Here is a 16,711-nt window from a genome sequence, read left to right on the forward strand (position 1 = left end):
CTTCTCTTAAAGTTACCTTTCCATATAAAGCAGTTATACAAATTTTGAGAAGCATAGTGCCTAATTTGATAGTACTGGTACCATGGAAAAGTGAGCCAGTTAAAGTTAGCTTTTATTTCTAAATTAGAAAAGTTTCTTTACTGAATAACTGGCTAACAGTATGTATTCCATGGCTTTCCTAATCTTTAAAGCTCTCTAGTTTGTGATTTGGGTTAAGATCTGGATTATTTGCAATGGGTGTCATTGTTAAGGGAAAAGAACTTTCCCCAAACCCATAAAGTATCCTTTGCTAAAGAATGTGTAGACATTTCTGGAGGGAATGACTTTTTATTAATCCATGGTAGCATAGCAATGTTTTCACTGCCACAATGTCCTTGGTTATAACTATTTATAAGAACATTATCAACTTAAAATCACACTTCTACTTGAATTTTTTTAAATCTGCTATTTAAACAAGTAACCACTATACATCTAGGTACTTATGTGGTCCCCAAGAGCACAGAACTTGAGTGCCTCTTGAGTATTTTAAAATAGAAAACCACAACAACACTACATTTCTCTTACTTTCTAGACATAGTTTGATCAGTCTGTTCTTTGTATCTGAAGTCTTTATTGAAGGAAAGCAGTTAAAGAGCTGAGTTTGGCTTTCAATGTTTATATGGTGAGGTCCATGGCTTTCTTACCTCTTGTGGTAATGAATGCCATAGTCTGTGAAAGTTCTGGGTCTCCTCTCCTGTTGCCCAAGAGTTCCATTGCTCCAGTGGAATATGGTTGTTGAGAGAAGTTATGATCACAGAGGCAGACGTGACCTTTCAGGTAACTAGTTCCATTCCTATGGATGGTTTGAATATCAGGGCAGAGCCCTTCAAGTGAGCTTTGTCTTCAATAGGGAGCTGATGCTGAGAGGAAAGCTCCAGGCTGATCTGCTTGTGGCAAACTGTGATGCTAAGCAGATATGCTATTGCATTTTTTACCATTTGGAGCTCTTTCAGGGCATGTGGCTTCATTTTTAAGTATATTGAGTTGCCGTGATCAAGCTTGAAGACTAAAAATATGTGGTTCTCCATGGTCAGGTCTGAACCCAACTGGGAGGGGAGCCATCTACTGAGCAGATGGAATCAGGGCTGTTTGGACATTGTGAAGCCCAAAAATATTCCAAGGCTGCAAACCGATGTAATAACCTGAAAACAAATGTCCTCATGACAGGAATGTTGTAGAGGAAGAATTCTTTAGTGTACTTCACTTGTTACAGAAACACAAGAATTGCCATCACTGATAAGATCAGTGAGCATCTGGTCTAGTACACTGTGTTTGATAGCGATAAGTACCAGAAACCCTGAAGTGGGCAGTTATGGAATAACTTGCCTGTAGGGGAAGAAACTTCCCCATCTCCTTAATTTGCACAAGCATTTATATCCCTTCCAAACTTTATTTTTAATCCTCCCCCAGTGTAACTCTTCCTAAGAGTTTCACTTCAATCTTGCCTGGGGTTTAGATTTAGAAAGATCTTTCTCTAGCTGCTGATTTCGAATATGTTTTCAGAATGCTGGAGATGGAACTGTTTGTTTGATGTAAAGAGGATGTAGAGCTAAGTGTCAGCTGTGCTCTACCAGCACTTCAGTATGTGTTGTCTCATCTGCTCTCTCTGGTTGAATGATATGGAGAAGAAGATTGAGTCTTGTGGGATTCCACTGCTAGGGGCTTTGGAGGCTGGGGAACAGCTCACAGCAATCCTGGCTTCAGTCTGAGATGAATGAATTAAGCCATTTCAGGGCATTTCTCTTTACTCTTGCAGATTTTTGGAGGTAGAACAAGAGCATTTGATTATCAACAGCTGCAGAGAATTACAGCAGGATGTACTCCCCTTGTCTATGCCCAAGAGGACTTCATCCCCCAGATCTTCAAGTCCTGTCTCTGTACCATACTTTGGCCTAAACTTTAGCTGAAATGTTCCTAGAAGACTGACAGCTACTTGGAGACTGTTTTTTGCTAGTTTCTCAGTGTGCTTAAACACTGAACAGTCATTTGTGAGATCATTAACAGTGAGTGATAGATTCTTTCCAGTGCCCAAAAATCATTGCAATCTTTCACCCACCCTGAAGCATACTATAGCATGACCAATACTGAAGAAACTAAGTCAGTAGCTGGATGGGAAGGGGCACTTTAGCAGAAAAGCCTATAGCAGAAGTCAGGAAGTCTTCCTATTTCTTTTATTCTTTGGTTTATTGGCTGGATAGAAGTTTGTGTAAGTTTTAGAATTTGGCTGAGTCCAAGAGTTTTGGGGTGGATTACGATGATCATTTTCCTCTTTTGACAGAGAGAATTCTTATTTCCTTCAGAAGTAGGAAGTGGTCTGACCAGGGCAGGGATGGTTTTTGCATTTATGTCCAATTTCAGCCTGAGGATCTAGTCCGAGGCTTGTGCATCTGGGGATTGTCTGTGAGAAACCTAAGGTGGAGAGTTCAGATAGGCAGTTTGGGGCTATCATATCAAATACAGCATCTTCATCTCCTAAGATGATGAGTCTTGTGCACTTCATCCATTGTGTCAGACAACATTTCTATCAAAACCACTCAAAAGCCTTTGGTGTCTGGGACTTTATGGATTAGCTGGATGTCCAGGTTCACTTTATTTCTGTACTCACAGATTAAGTGGGTGCACTCTAAGGATTTTGTTTTGAGTTAACTGTTCCTACATTTGATCCTGGAAGGGAGTAGAACAGCTACTTCATTCAGATTTGTCATCCCTGCTCAGTGAGTTGTTTAAGATTACTGTAACAGACATCTTAGAAGGAAAGCTTCAGCATCTCTCTGACCTCATCCCACTGTGCTTTCATTACCCTGGAATCTATCTTGAAGTGTTGATTCCCCATCACAGTTGTTTGCTTTGGTGCCTTCACTTAGTGCATCAATTTTACTTCCTTCTTCTCTTCTGAATCTCACTTCAGTCAAATTCAGAAGAGAGAAGACCTCCGAGTATTGTGTTGGGCATCTCTTTATGTTCAGGAGACACTAACCACAGCTTATTGGAGACAACGGAGCACCTGAGATCTCTTGAAACTTTCAAATGACAAATCTAAGTCCAAACCATATGCCATCCTGGAGTGCTTTAAAAGGCTCTGCATCAAAGCACGTGGCTACTGAGCTGAGATGCAGCCTTTAAAACTCTCCTAATGGAGAGTGAGTTGCTTTGAGTCAATATGTCAAGGTTTGGGATATGTGTGCAGAATGTCCTTTGAACTTCAAGATCCAGAATCAGTGCACGGCAGCAGCCCTTCAATATAGACATCTTGAAATCATAGAGATTAAGGTAGATGGGGTCTTCTGAAATGTGGCCTAGCTCCTTGCAGTCCTTCTGACATGAAGAAGCAGATGTATTTGCTGCATCTGTAGCTTCTTTAGGTAGATGTGCCTCCTTATAGTCTCACAATGTTTTGTACTTCGCATTGGTAGTTTTTGAACACTCAGAGTTCTCAGGGTATTTATGAACTGTTGTAGGAAATGAGGCATAGACCAGTGAGACCTTGTAGCCTTAAGCCCTGATATTGCACAAATGATTTTTTGGTGTTCTATGCATCAGTGTTGTAAAGTTCCATCCTGCCTTTCTTTGAAGTGACAGTGCCTAGACCTGAATATCACATTTTGCTAAATCTACCTTTTAAAACAAAAAAGTCTACAGAACCCAAACTTCCCTATGTATTTTCATGCGAGGGTAAGTCACTCACGTTTTATAACACTGAAGGTTTAACACAACAAATCCTAATGCCATTCAATTATCTTAACTGTTTTATTTTGGAAACTATATTAACTTTTCTAAAAGAGTAATTATATACCTGTAATTCAACTTCTCTGAACATAACATTTGATTGAATTCCTATTCACGCCTCTTCCCCCATCACATGGTTTTCCAATGATTATATATATATTCGCTGATGGTCTAATTCATTATATATATATATGTCTATTACAGTTAGAACTCTGAACTCTGCTTTCTGCTCATGAAGAAACTGAAAGGGAATGTTTTAGAGAAGCATGGGGCCCTGACTGTTAGTATCAGAATGAATTTTGCTTTTCTGTGTCTGAGGGCACAAAGTCTTTGAAAGCTAGTTGAACTCTGGCTTGATTCATGCTTGGGAGCTGGGACCCAAGAGCAGGATGCTAGTCAAATGATACCTTCGGAGAAGCAGAATTACAGCCGAGTAATTCTCTTGTTTGTTTACTTTGTGCCATTGACAACATTGTGTAATCAGTTTTAGTTTCCTCTTGCATGGGCAGGTACTATGTTAGTGTCCTCTGTTTGTGATGCTCTTTCACACAACAAAAGTAAAAAATACATGTTAAAAATTGAAAATTGTGATTATAAAACTAGAAAAATCACCAGAGGTACTTGGGGCATGTGTGGTACCAGACGCCTTTAAACTTATTTTTAAAAAGACAGAGCCAAACTCACCCCCCCCACCCCTATACATACAACTGGTGCCATCAGCTTTTAAACAGAACTCTCCATTGCAATCATGGGACCTAATGAGTTCCCAGTCCACACACAGAGGGGCTCCTTAACATGTGCATCAAAGGGAGTGTCCCTTCTCCTTCCCTGGGACCCTGTGAAAGGTGCTCCATGAATGTAGGATTCACCCAGGAAGTAGGTGGAGAGAGGATAGGCCTGATGGGATGCCCATTGTCCTCCACAGTTTTGCAGATTTTCCCAGAAGAACCTGAAAATAGATCTATAATTTTTTACCATAGAGCTGCCCCTGCCCTAGTCTTCGAGGCTGCTGCAGCCAAAGGGAGTCCCTAGTCACACAAACCCATGGAGCTGTTCTGCTAAAGAATTGAGAGGCCATAGCTAGTGCAGAGCCACTGGGCTGCCCTGGATCCACCTGATGTAGGGCTAGCACCCTGACCCTGGCATATTATGGGGGAGGACTATACCCTACGGTGGAGTATTTGAGGAAGAACTGTGTGAATGGATTCTCCCAGACCAACTATCTCAGTTTTTACCATGAAAGGGGATAGAAAGCCACAGAAATACATCAGTTAAAAATAGCTGGATTGTGGGGTCAGAGAGGAGATGGCACATCATTATTTTCTTACTCTCCCAGTCACACAACCAAAGACATTAAATAAGTTAACTTGCTAGACAGCTCACTTTTAAAACTCACCGATATATAATCTTTACAGTAGCATAAGCTTTCAGTGCGATTCAGGAAAGGGTAGTCTTAGTGAATGTTAAATAGGCCAGCAGAGCATTCATTTATAGGGGGCAGGATTTACTTATAGAATGAAAAGATGTTGATATTTCAGTTTGTATGATGAATGTGAATTTATAATTTATGAATAGGAAACTGGCCTCCACAGAGCCTTAATCAGCACCAGCCTACTACTCAAATAAAACCACATGATAGTATCGGAGGGCGGCTTGATTTTGAAAAATTGAGCGGGTGGTGCAAAGATCACCACACAGATACAGGGACTCGAGTCGGAGCCTGTAGATATAGAACAGGCAGTATTTTCACAAAAACATGTTCATAGGCCCTATGGAATCTGCCCGAGCTCTGGTAGGTTTCAAGCCACCGTTCCCTACTTTTCACCAGTCCCTCTCACTGTAAGGAGCCGCAGCTCTGACACGCTTATTGCTACTGGAGGATGGTGCCGGGAAGTCCTAATGGAGCTGCGAAGTGAGCTTGGTTCCTGGGACATGGGATTTGGCTAGAAAGAGCGAGCCGAGGAAAGGAAGCGGCAGCGTGAGGGGCTCGTTGTACCCTGCGGGCTCCGTGGCATCCAGTCTCTCCGGAGGAGTTTCTCTTTGCGGCGCTTGGGAAGTTTGCGGCGGCGGCGAGCAGAAGCCAGCGCCGGCCAGTACTTTCCGGGACTCTGCCGTGGGTGGGTGCCTGGCTGGAAGACGCAAGCCTGGGCTGGGGAGCGAGGCAGCCGGGTGCGCGCTGGCAGCAAGGCGCAGCGGGGTCCCGGAGGAGAGCCGGGGGGAGGGCTCTGCCGCTGGGGGTCAGTACGTGTGGACGGCGTCAGCTCGGACCCCGCGATGGGGCTCGTGTCCCCGGCTGTACCCCCCCGCTCCTCGTTCCCTCCCCGGGCGCGGGGCGGCCAGGCCGGCTGGGGCCCCCCGGGACTGGCTGATGGAGGAGCTGGGAGTGGACTCCGGGTCCCCTGCGCTCGGGCAGCGCCTCACCCCCCGCCGCCGGCAAGCGGCTCCCGAGGGGCAGCAGGCCCTGCCCGGCGGTGAGGCGGGGGAGAGGTTAGTGACCCTTCTCCCCCCCAAGCGGGGCTGGATTCTTGCATAAATTATGCCAGGCTTGGGTGGTGACGTGTAGGGCATGGGCGGGGCCTGCGGGCGCGCTCGCCCCCGGGGAGGGGGCGGTGTCGGGGGCGCGCCTTGTGGCGGCGGGAGGGGGGCGGTAGCAGCAGCCGCCTGGCTGGCTGGTGTCTCGCTCGGCTCCTGCGGACGCGCTCGGGAACTATCGGATTAAACTTGAATCGAGTGAAAATTACACAAAGGAGCGGAGCGGAGCCGGGACCCGGCGGAGAGCCCGACACGGCCCCGGACCCGCGCTGACCTCGGACAGGGACCTTCTCCGCCCCCGCACTCCCGGCGCCAGGGAGCAACTCCGCCGGGCGTGCGAGCCCCGCCGCAGCCCCGGGCAGCGGCACCAACTCCGGAGCGTGTCCCCTCCTCCTCCCCGGCCCCTCGGCAGCGGGCGGGCAGCGAGGGAGCGAGCGGGGGACACCGAGCCCAGCCAGCCCTGCGCTGACCCGGTGAGTGACCCCGCGCCGCGGGCGGGCGGGGAACCGGGGGCCGGATGGCGGGGGGGAGAGACCCGCGGCAGGTCCTTGCCCCCCGGGGAGCCGGGTGTCAGCGCCCCTCCCTCCGGGGCACCCCCGCGTGGGGCCGCGCGGTCTCGGCGGGGCGCTGCCCCGCGGGCAAAGGGCTTTTTGTTGTGCTCCGGCTGCCCGGGGCGAGGGGGGCGGGCCGCCCGCTCGGACCCCCGCCCGCTCCGCAAGTTTGGAGGGCGATGGAAACCGGGGAAAAGTTGGGTAAAACTGCGCGAGGGAGGGAGGAGGGCGCGAGCGGGCGGGCGGCGAGGCGGGGGGCCGAGCCGCGGGGAGAGCGGCTCCCTCTGGGGAGCGCTGACCACGCTGACTGCTCCCGGCGCCGGCAGCACAACAAGCGCTAACAAAGTGAGGGAGCCCCCCCCCTCCCACCCCACCCGCGGTCCCCGGGCGGGCACATGGAGCCGGGGCGCGGGGGGAGCCCCCCGGGGAGGCCGGGAGTGTGTGTGCGGGGGAACACGAGGTGCCGCCGGGGGTCTCTGCCCGGGAGGGGCGGGGGATAGCCACACGCAGGGGACCGGGGGAGGGAGGCCGGCAGGCGAGGGGGCTCCCGGCTGCTTCCAACAGCCGGAGAAGAAAGAGAAGGGGGTGGGGGAGAGACACTACCTAACGCGAGCTGGACTGGTGCTGGCGGCGCCTGCATAATAGAGACTTAACCCTGCGAACCAACTCGGTTCCCCTTCCTACCCCGGCCCCCTCCCCAGGCTGGGTCCGGAGCGGAGCGCTGGGCAGGGCGCACACGAGCTGGGGCTGCTCCCCCTGAAATCAAGGCCATTTTGTGGGTGAGCGGAAAAGGTGGTTTGAGGCCAAGCGGTCAGGGAAGGAGGAGGAGGGGGGGGGGTTGTTTGTGTTTGATTCACACAGGGAAATGAGGCTGGCAGGCGATTCTCTCTCTGTCTGTCTCTCTGGGTCTCCCTGCTCTGCTGAGGGTTGGGGTTGCTGCTGCGGCGGGGTTGGGTACTGACTGGGGGGGCTGGTGGAAGTGGGAAGCGGACACTGGGGGGGGGGAGGTGGAGGGGGGTGGAGGGAAGGTTGTTGGTGAGACTCAGGGAGAAGGAGCTGCAGGCAATGAGCAGCCATCATTACGTTGCATTCATTTATCTTGATAGCATTACATAAGGGGACACCCTCTCACACTCTGGGGTACCCCCCGAACTGCTGGCTGTGCTATTTTAGGGGCCACTCGGTTCTGGGAAAGGGGGTCACTCTCGTGCACATGCCCTAAATCGGACGGGTTTCTTTAGATCACTTTTACACTCTACTCACGCCTTGGTTTAAACTAGTTTTTTAAAAGGACAATGGACAAAAGAAAAGTAGCAATGCACGGGGAGTTCCCTTTGAATTACTAAGAGATTGTTAGATACCCCACACAACTCTCCACGTACTTGCCCCACTTTCTACCTTTGTTTTGGTTTGGGAAGGTACTGAATGTGCCTTCTAACTACATTTAGGCGAGATTTTTCGTTTGTGAGAGTTTTTTCAGTTACTTGCTCTCGCGTGGATTTTGGTTTGGGGAATATCAGAAAAACCTTCTCGGGGCAATAAGTTTCTTTCTGTGTATATGTGAGCCTCGATTTTACTTTCATCAGAGTAGAATCTGAGCAATGTTTGTACTGAAAGATGGCTTTCAGGGAACTGTTTGTCATTTTCTATCGTTGTATATGGGACTAAGAGAGATACAAAGAAACAAGTTGAACAAAAAATGTTTCTGTTCATTTCCTCACAGATCATCCATTCTAACGACGGCAAAAAATCTTAATGACTATGACCTTAGCAGCATGGGTAGCTGATTTATCCCAATTATAAATCCCGTTAGTTTGCAGTAATGTGTGAGTATCAATATATAATTCATATTAAAAGCATGACCAGTAATTATTTTTATAAAAGTTGAAATCCATCATTTTCCAGAGAGAATGCTGCATCTGTCGCTTGGAGTGTTTTTGTCTTGCTGTTGCACAACAGAGACTCTCCAGTCTTTAACCTAAAATGGCAGCTTTAATTTGACTGGGGCCCATTCATTGACAATGATAATAAAAAGGCTGAAAGCTAAATGTAGCTGGATGCTTGGGGCACGTTGCAGGACTCTTTTTTGCATCGCTAAGCACAGCAGAGAGAGGGACTTCTAAGCTTTATAGTTTCTTCATCAAAAGTTTTCAACAAAAATTTCCTTTTAAAAAATCATGTTGCTTTGTATAACACATGCTGAACAACAGGGTAGCTTAAGAACTTAACCGTGGTGAGACAGCTAGATAGGGGTTATTTTAAGAGAGAGAATTGCTCTGTTTAAACAATAGGGGGAAAATCGCAGTAGTTCCCTTCGAAATAACCTGCAGTACATTGGGAAATTAACCCATTTGTTTCTGAGGTTTGTAACAGGTGATGGGACCAATGTTGACATTTATATCTCTAGCTGAGAGGATAAAATAAGCATGCTACTTGTTTTCTTTTGATATTTATATGGCATTATAAAGGTGCTAGATATATTTCATATTATGCAGTTTAACTTTTCTCAGCTTAATACCATATCTTCTCAGAGATGACAGTTACTTTCTCTGAGAACAACATTATTTGAAGTTTCAAACACTAGTTTTGGAAAACAGAACAATAGTTTTGTGTTTTTGTTTTTAGATAGAAATGGATAATGCCACAAACCTTACGGTCTGTCCTGCTTAACACTTAACTTTGTTTTAGCTGCTTATTTTTAGTCCCTTTAAACCTTACAAACACTTTAATTTAAAAAAGACATTTTCCCAGAGATACTTTGTTCGAAACTATATCATTTATGCTTGAATCCTGTAGTCAGTTAAACTTGCATTGCTATCAATTGGATAAACACCTAACCAAGCTTCTCACTAGATATTTAACACTGTAATGGTATGCCTTTTAATTTTTTAAAATTCAAATTAATTGGTTTAAACAATAGAAGAACTTGCTTTCTCTTAATTTAGAACATGCACACAAGTTTACTACCTGTCTGGCTATTCAACAAAGTTTTGATCAAAGTGTGTAAACATTTGGAAGGGATGTTAATCCTCTTCTAAAATGTTAGTATGTAAAGGAATGACATAACAGAAATATTAATTTATAACGAGACTGGAATCCGGCTTACTGAAAGCAGAAAAAGTGTACACAAATAGGCTAAACTTCAGTATGGTTTTGGTGACTTCCATTGAAATACCTATTCCTATGGATGTGTGAAATTGTTTTAAATAGCACTGGAATGTGGTTCCCCCCCCCCTTGAATATGCAAACTGTATACCACAGCTATTTGATATAACCCTTCAATATTTTATAAAATAGCACATATCTACTTTGGAAAAGTTAGTATATTTTCAATCTAAAAGTTTAAATAAGGTTTACAACCTTGATCTATGATTATCATATATTAATAATTAGAAATAATCTAAATACTTAATATCATTTGTGATGCCTTACAAAGATTATTTTTAACTTTTTTTTAGCTATTTATTAGCTTCAGATATTTTCAAGCCATCTGCCACCGTGCTGGAATTTTGTACAGGCCAATTTTGATTTGACTGAAGATGTTGCGCCATTTTTATAAATATAAGGTGCCAAAAGTAAAGCTCTGTACAAGTACAAAGTATGTTACTAAAAAGGCCCTAAACTTCAGATGTTCAATGGAAAAGGCCTAGGCCCTTATCTAAAGACAGTCTTAAGTATAAGGAGACAGTGGGGAAAAACAGATTTGTGCATCTGTAAAGGGCAAAAGCCTTAATAAGAAACTAATTATTATTTGCAATGCTATTTCAAGAGAATCTCCTAAATCTTGCATTGTGAGTCTTTGGATTGGCATGACTGTATTATATTGTCTGATACTGGCTATATCTATCTAAATTCTGATGTGACACATTTAAGCAGTACATGTGAGGAGGGAAGAAGGGGCCTGAAAGATGGGGAAGGGGGGAAACAAACATGTAAGTGCCTTTAATTCTATACCAAATCTTTAGCCTTCATTTCCTGTAGGTAGTATATCTGTCAATTAATTTCCAGATGGAAGGCTTTTAAAATCTGCTGAATGTTTGAATGGGTGAATTTAGTGTTCACAAATGAGGCTGTCTGGATCAAGTTGGGGCTGGTGATGTGGAGCAGTTGCACAGCAGGTTTCCCCAATCTCTACAAATATACCTCATTCTTGTCTTGCAACCCCTCTCCTATGTCGTTCCTGTGGATAGATTACCAGTTGTTCTGGATTAGGGAATTGTTTAGTGATGCTCAGAGGCGATATGAGTGAAACAGCATACTTTCTACTGTTGTGGCTTAGGCCTTGCCTACAATATGAAAACTATACTAAACTGATTTAGTTACACTGGTAAAACTTCCTTGTGTAGACAAGACCTTAATTTCCATTTTTAATCTGTTCTCCAAAGGGGCAAAAGACTGTTGCATTAATCTGCTGACACTACCTAGTTCCATCTGTGGCAGATTCCAACTTCTTCCTTAATGCATCCTCTTTCTTTATTTCCCAACCAGTCTTACTCCCATAAATAGGACACTTGCTATAAAGACTCTCTCTAATATAACTTATTTGAGCTAGAATTTAAGATTACTGTTGCTGGAATGCTACCATAGTTAAGAGGAGGAAAAGAGTTTATTCTAAGGAGACCTAATCTGGTTTTAGGATCCTTTGTTGTAGAGAGATGGATAACTTATTGTAGAGCAGCAGTTACAGGCTATGTAACATTATTTTTTTAGAACGCTTCTGGCAAGATGCTAAAACTTGAATGAAGGACTCCTTCATTCTGTTTTGTTTCTAGCCGTATAATCTAACTTTCTGTGACTCTTATTTTATCATGGATTGCTCAGAGTGAAAATTACATTGCATAGTTACAGACGGAAATGCCTTTATTCTCCACTATTTTCTAAATAATTATTCCATTCAATAAGAAGCTGTCTGTGACATAGGGAATATGTTCCAAGTGTCTCAATATGATAACAAAACTCTTAAGGATGTTCTTAAGTATACAGAAACTGATTAATTCCTATCTTCCAACTGTGATTTTTTTTAAAGGTGTAAATATGCATCTAGAAAAAATCAGGTAGGAGCGGATTATCCCTAAGCTTCTGACCTCTTTAATTTCATGCATACTGTCCCATAACTGTTTCTGAACATCGTGTTTGTTCTTTTCCCTTCTCTATGTTTATATCAAATAGTGTGCTTTTCTTAAAACCTGGAAACACCTACTGATGTCAGTGAAACTTTTAAGGATGTAACTTTTTTAAAAAATGGGGAAAAAATAAAGACCACTCATTTAATAATGGGTCAGATTAATGGTATCAGAACTCTCTATTTTGAAAGTTGATTGGCATTTGGGAGTATCGGTGCTGGGGGTGTGGGTGCACCCCCAGGCTTAAAGTGGATTCCATTATATACAGACTTTACAGTTTGGTTCAATGGCTCTCACCCCCTCCCCCAATACAAATTGCAGTCAGCTCCTAAACGGGGTGCTGGAACAAACTCCTGCTGTCATGAACTAGGGAACACTTCATGTTGTGACCCCTGTAGCTATTTTGGGTGTTGTGTTGCCTGGCTTTGGAGGGAGCTGTATCCAACCTTCCTCTGACATAGAGACAATTGCTGTAATGAGAGGGCCTTGAGGGGAATGGTGGGGAATAAATAACTTCAGGAATCAATTGTCTGGAAAAGTCAGTGCAGCCAAAATGTCTGCCTTCTTCCTAATGGTTCTGTGAGGAAAATTAAGTTTCACCATATATAATCTTGATCCTAGAGGTTATTTTGTTCAGAGTTCATTGAAATATGAGCCCACTTTGTTTACTATGATTAAAAGTTGACTTTCTGTGAATAACAGAAAGCAGTGCTGAGTAACTTTTAAAACCCTCTAGTCTGTGATGTTGTTACTTTTTAAGTTTTACATTGTAAATAATAGTGAGCTCATAATTTCAACAGGTAGTTGTCTATTAAACCCTGCTCTAGTAATCAAATGTTGCAATAAATTATCTTGTATGCAAATATTTGGAGGTTTTTTTGTAGACAATTCAAACTCCATACTTTTTTTTAAAAAATATCTCATTTGGTATTTCACTCCCACTATTAAACATAAACGTTTTATGAAGTGAAGTGTAGTAAACTTTGCTGTAGGTAGAAATTAGATCTTGTATCAATTTTAAAATATACCTGTAATATCTCCTTTGTTTTTTCTCTTAAGAGTGAACCACTCCTCTTACATTTTCATTGAAAAGTCCTTTGTCAAACCTCCCAGTTTATGCTGCTCTTTGTTTGCTTGATGGAGTTGCTTATTTTATTTTGTTGCTAGGGTCAGATATTGAAGATTTGTTACAAAAATAATCAAGTGTCTCAATTCCTAACCTTACTTTGTCCCTAAGATGTAAGGGAGCTTCTAACTAGTGTAAAGAACCAAGGGTCTGATCCAAAGCCCACTGAAGTCAGTTTAGAACCCAAACTCTGACCCAACAAGTGGGAATGTGTTGTGTTATCTCTAAAATGCCAGAATGGCTCAACTTGATCACTTTATATATTTCAGAAAGTTGCAGTCAGGATTATTCATGCATCTTTGAATAGGAAAATGTTTTCAATATTTTACAGCTTTACACATTAAGCTTTATTTTGTGTTGTACATTTCATGAAAACTCTATCCTAGAATTCTTGAGAGTTAAAATAGTGGATTGGAGAAGTTAGTTAAGAGGTAGAGGCAAGGGAAAAATGTATGCAGATGAGATTTTAAATGAGATAGAAATAATTATGTTGATACAGGAACGCTGTTCCATGTGACAGGCGGTATAAGGAAGAAGGTACTTGAACAAAGTTTTTCTGGAGACATACTCTAGCCTTCATGAGAGATAAGGGACTGGGGTAAGTCCAAAGAAGATTTTAGTAAGGGGAGTTGTGTCCTGAATCTTGAAATTGGGAGCTAGTGGATTCACACAGGAATGGGGCTGACTTGTATGTGTTGAAGAGCCTGTAGGCATTCTTTGTAAGAGATAATGCGGAAAGTGTCATTCTGACAAGGCTGGAGCCTAAAGAATTGGGACTTGAGAAGGCCATGGAGAGGTTATGATCATCACTGGAAAAAGGAAATAAAGGGAGGTAGAGATGCAGCTGTACAATACATGGGAGAGAATGATACTCTAAACCTTAAAATCTCACTATCTGTGTGAGAAGAGAAGAATTCAAAGTCAAGAATGCCTCCACTTTTCATTGTTTCAGTAAGTGGAAGATCGGAGCTGAGGGTAATTTGTCTCTCAAGGTGTTCTTTCTGACAAAGATTTATTAATCCACCTATCTGATGGAAGTTGTGACACAAAGCTACAAGTTTATTTGGTAGAAACTGGCAGAGAGGACAGAGAGGAGTCATTTTAAAGGTGATGAGAGGGGTGTTTAGTATTAGAATAAAGGTGAAAGTAAGATCATCGGGGAGAGATCTGAATTGAAAACTATCAAACATTTATTAGAGACAGATTCAAAAGCTGGCATGGGGGAGGGGCATAAGGGTAAGAGCTGTTCAGATATTTTGATGAGGTGTGGTGTAAAATCCTAGATGGATATGGTGAACTACTGGGTTCCAAGGCCTATGTTATAGTTTATAGTTCAGTATGTAGCACCCCTTCCCCGATCTTGCTGAAACCTCCAGACTTGCTGAGATAGGAGAGCATACCTGTTAAAGTTGAAAGTTAGAAATCTAGATCTTGGAGAAATGACTCTAGCTTTTGGGGGGGAGGGATAGCTCAGTGGTTTGAGCATTGCCCTGTTAAACCCAATGTTGTGAGTTCAATTCTTGAGGAGGCCATCTAGGGATCTGGGGCAAAAATCTGTCTGGGGATTGTTCCTGCTTTTAGCAGGGGGTTGGACTAGATGACCTCCTGAGGTCCCTTCCAACCCTGATATTCTATGATTCAGTGATATGTATTGCCATATTTATGTATATGATAGCAAATTTCCTGATAACCAGAACTAACAAAACTAGCATGGAACAGGCTTTAGGAGTGTAGGAAATGCTGTGCTCATAGCTGTCTCTGGAATTTCCCTGGGTTGATATCTAGGTAAATCTGGTGTTTACCAGAGGCTCTGCCCCTAGTTTTTCTATATCTTGGAGTGATGAAGAATTGCTTGCCCCTGGTGCAGGCTGCTGCTTGTTCTGGGTTAGAAGGAGGATATCTGCTTTCTGTCATCAGCTGGGAGGTAGTTTGGCTGTGCTGCTAGGGTGGCTGTTTGGGGTTGCTCTTTGCCCCTTACCCCCTGGTTGGGGGACCTCTGGCCCTGGCTGCTGGTTACTGCTCACCGGCTCCTGTATGTCTAGAGTCCAGATCCTGCCTCAAGCAGCCCTGATGGTAGAGATTCAGCCTTAAAGTTTCTCATCAGCTCTCTAAATCACTTGATTTAAGCTCCTAAGCAGGAGCAATTTAGAAAGCAGCTAGAAACAGGAGCACCTTGCCGGTGCAGGAGACTTAACAAGTCTGGGAGAGGTGTGCTTGATAATGCCACTCTTTCATGTTAGCTTTTCTTCTAAGAGGCTGCTATATTTTGAGCTCACCTGGCTACTAGAGGGAGGGGGCAGATTTGTTTTCTCCCTCTGTTTGGTTCAGCCTTCCTGTCTTAGTCTGGGAGACAGATAAGCAGACTTTCTGTAGTTCCTTCTTGCCTTCCTCCTCTCTGTCTTGATTTCCACACTGTATCTTCTTACTTCTGTATAAAGAAGTCACAGTTGCAGGATTCTTAAGTTCTATTCCTTCCTCAGAAGAGAAAGTGATATTTAAAAGAAATTCATGTTTCATACTACTGGAGCTCTACTTGACAAGAAAAGTGTAGTAACTCCTCTTCTCTTCCCCCCCCCCCCCCAAAAAAAACTGTTACCTAGAAAAAAGATGATAAAAATTTGAATGTTGTGGCATTTCATACAGAATGAGTGTTGTCACAGATGTGGAACTGCCATTGGAAAGAATGGTTTATTAACTAGAAGCAGAACTATAACTACAGCATCACTCCTAGTTTGAGGGAGCAGGGTTGTCCTGGAGTCACGTGTTGAAGGCTGCATTGAGGTTAAAGAGAAGTGGAGAAGTCAAACAGGAAAAAAATGTATTTTTGTGTTGGCTTTTTTTTTATTGTGGTTAGATTAAAAACCTGCTAAAGTGACTGAATATTGAGAAGACTATTTTTCAAGAAATAGAAAAGGTATACTAGAGAGAAGGAGACAGTTATTCAGTGCTGAGAGAATTTTTTAGAAGGGTTGAGTACTGGAGGAGTGTTGGGTAAAGTACTAGATTAGATCTCTGTTCTGAGGAGAATTTTTCATGTGAAAAAGATTAATGTTAGGTTTCACAGATCAGAAAAGCCACTTGTCTGTGCTAGGTGCTTAAGGTTGAATAGTGGAAGTGGACATAGTTTTTGGACAGGGTGCATTTCCTTGATGCAGACACTAAACAAATAGAGAGAAAGCAAGTAGAGGTGCCTCAAGGTATATGACTGGTTGCAGTTGCATGCCTTAACTTCATCAGAGTGAATAGCAAGTCAAGGAGTCTTGCAGTTGAGCTGCCCATTTGTTACTTTAAACAGTCCAGTTCTGCAGTGGGAGTGATGTGTTTGATACGTGTTCACTTATCGTTTCTCAAGTGAAATGGCATATCTGCACTAGGCAGTCTTTCACAAAGTATAGCAAATCTATCCACTGCGGGAAGGGGGGGGGAGTACTGGTCTAGAAACCTAAGAAACTAGAGATTTAGGTCAAACGCTCATTGGGAAATGGAAACGTAACTTGCCATTTGTGGGCTTGCTGTCTCTTTAAAATACTTTCCTCGGGGTTTTTGGAGAGCATGGATGTCATCCTCTTGTAATATATTTATTAATGGTGATGGCTTCAAAAGAGAACACTTTC

At 43.6% G+C, this 16,711-nt stretch overlaps 1 protein-coding gene across 3 annotated transcripts in view; it reads left to right on the forward strand.

Annotated features, from left to right (window-relative positions):
* Window positions 1–6,405: 6,405 nt before the first annotated feature.
* The window catches only part of CHD7 (chromodomain helicase DNA binding protein 7), a 194,008-nt gene continuing 183,702 nt past the window's right edge, over window positions 6,406–16,711 (forward strand). For 2 of the 3 annotated variants that reach the window (XM_039523867.1, XM_039523864.1), the window contains exons 1-2: window positions 6,406–6,770; window positions 8,572–8,674. The gene's annotated coding sequence lies outside the window, so the exon portion shown is untranslated. The remainder of the gene's footprint in view (window positions 6,771–8,571; window positions 8,675–16,711) is intronic. The other variant, XM_039523865.1, reaches the window with a different exon arrangement.

The sequence above is a fragment of the Mauremys reevesii genome, linkage group 2 (assembly GCF_016161935.1).
Source record: "Mauremys reevesii isolate NIE-2019 linkage group 2, ASM1616193v1, whole genome shotgun sequence".
NCBI lineage: Eukaryota > Metazoa > Chordata > Testudines > Geoemydidae > Mauremys > Mauremys reevesii.